We start from the raw sequence: 2,755 nt of genomic DNA, 5'->3' as shown, positions 1-2,755 counted from the left end.
CCGTGCCCAGCTCGGGCTGCAACACGGACCGGCAGAGTGCTGGACCGCGGCGGCTAGCAAACTCCGGGCTTTCCTGCGCGGGTGGGGTGCGAACCACGGCAGTGAAACCAAAAAGGAGCGTGCTAGGATTGTTGAGGCAATAGCTGCGCTGGATTTGGAGGCAGATCGTCGGCCTTTCTCGGAGGGGGAATGGGCACATAGATACGATCTAGAAAACAAAATCATTGCTATTCTTCGTGCGGAGGAGGAATATTGGCGACGTAGGGGCAGAGTCAAGTGGGTTACTAAAGGAGACGCAAACACCGGTTACTTCCATGCTTTCGCTAAAGGAAGAAAACATAAAAGTAATATTCTGCGTCTGCAGTCTGATACTGGTCTCCTGTTAACCAACGAACACATAGTGGCTCACATCTATGAGTTTTTCATCGGCCTTTTGGGGATGGTTGAGGAAAAAGCTCTTTGCCTCCATGAGGACATGTGGGACCCATCTAAATGGGTATCGCAGGAGAAGAATGAAGGGCTCGTTCTCTCTTTCCTCCCGGAGGAAATCGATAAAGCTCTGCACGATATGAAAACCGACACGGCTCCTGGGTCGGATGGCTGGCCGGTGGAATTTTTCAAAAAGTTTTGGCCACATCTCAAGCATCTTTTCTACGATATCTTGAACGGTTTCGCAGTAGGTATGGCAGACCTGTCGCGGCTTAACTACGGGGCTATTAGTTTGATCCCTAAAGTGAAAGGGGCCGATGACATCAAACTTTTTAGGCCAATCACTCTGATCAATGTTCCTTTCACGATCTGCGCGAAAGCCTATGCCTCACGCTTGGCTCTGGTGGCTCAACGGGTGATTAGCCCTAGTCAGACCGGTTTCCTCAAACATCGTAACATTCTCGAAGGCCCCTTAGCGCTTCTAGAAATAGTTCACGAGCTTAAACGCACCAAGTCGCGAGGCATGCTTCTCAAGTTGGACTTTGAGAAAGCCTACGATCGTGTGAACTGGGAGTTTGTGTGTGAGGTCCTCATCAAGAAGGGTTTTGATGCGGGTTTCGTCCACCGAATCATGCTCCTCGTGTGTAGTGGGCACACAGCGGTTACCATTAATGGTACAATGGTCAATTTCTTCCGCAACAAACGTGGCCTTTGGCAGGGAGACCAGAGCTCACCACTGATCTTCAATTTTGTTGTGGATGCCCTAGCGGCATTGATTAACAAAGCCAGGGCAGCGGGGCACATTAGAGGGCTAATCCCCCACCTCATCCTTGGTGGTGTCACTCATCTACAATACGCAGATGACATGATGCTTTTGTTCGAGCCTGACGACCATAGTATCGCCTCGATTAAGCTTCTGCTACTCGCTTTTGAGATCTTGTCGGGGCTTAAGATCAATTTTCTTAAAAGCGAAGTGATCACGATTGGGATGGGGGATCATGAAAGTAGACGGATTGCCAATATGCTCAATTGCAAGATTGGGAAATTTCCGATCAAATACCTAGGACTCCCGATTTCGCACAAGAAACTGACCATAGCCGAATGGGAGCCGCTTTACGGCAAAGTTGCTAATCGGAGCCGTGGCGAGGGAGGTTTATGTCATCGGCAGCTAGGCTGATCTTGACCAACTCTAGCCTATCCTCCCTACCTCTTTTTACAATGGGGATGTTTCTACTTGCGGATGGAGTTCATGCCAAGCTTGACACTCCGCGTTTCCCGGTTCTTTTGGGAAGGAACTGGGACGAAATGCAAATACCATTTGGTGAAATGGGTCGCAGTTTGCAGACCAAAGAAGTTCGGTGGTTTGGGGATCATGAACTCTAAACTCATGAATGTTGCCCTGCTCACCAAATGGTGGTGGCGCCTTGCCCAAAATGAGACGGGACTCTGGGCGGATATCCTTCGGGCAAAATATTTCCCGGACGGAAATCTTTTCAAGGCTAAGCCTAAGGGATCATCATTTTGTAACGGGATCCAAGAGGTGAGACCAGCCTTTTCGATGGGTGCCCAGTTTACCGTCAATAGCGGCTCGTCCACGCGGTTTTGGCTAGACTATTAGAGGGGTCAAGCTCCGTTGTGGCAATCCCACCCGGAGCTTTATCAACTAGCCACTGACACTAACATTATGGTCGCTGATGCCCTACGAGTGCACCCGCCGGCGATCTCCTTCTTCAGGACGCTGGAGGTAGGCGAGGCTGCTTCTTGGAACGCACTCATGGCTGACCTCGAGGGGAGGACTCTCAGCCAGGAAAATGACGCTATCACATGGAAGCTCACGGCTTCGCGGAAATTTTCGGTCAAATCCTTATATGAGAAGTTGACGGAGGGGAATGTGCTAGACATGGCCAGGGGGCTATGGAAGGCTGGCATTCCCCTCAAGATCAAGATTTTTATGTGGCAAATGTTTCGTAATCGCCTTCCAACCTCTGATAATGTGGCCAAGCGGAACGGGCCGGCGAACGGGACTTGCGCCATTTGTGGCCTTGGGGAAGACGCTAACCATGTTTTCTTCGGGTGTTGTTTAGCGAGATTTGCGTGGAGCGCGGTTAGAGATACCTTTAAGCAGAATTGGAACACGCAAACTAGCGACGATTTACTCAACTTGCTGACGGCACAGAGGGGTGCCAATGCGAGGGTGGTGTGGCGTAGTGTAGGGGCACTGTTATGGTCGATTTGGACGGTGCAGAACAAAATTACCATTGAACACAAGTTCCCTGCACATCCAGCTTATATCCTCTTCAAATGCCACATTTTCTTACAGGCTTGG

This window comes from Triticum urartu, chromosome 5A (genome assembly GCF_056163025.1).
Source record: "Triticum urartu cultivar PI428250 chromosome 5A, HENAU_Tu73, whole genome shotgun sequence".
NCBI classification, from domain to species: Eukaryota; Viridiplantae; Streptophyta; class Magnoliopsida; order Poales; family Poaceae; genus Triticum; species Triticum urartu.
This window is presented reverse-complemented; position numbering follows the sequence as displayed.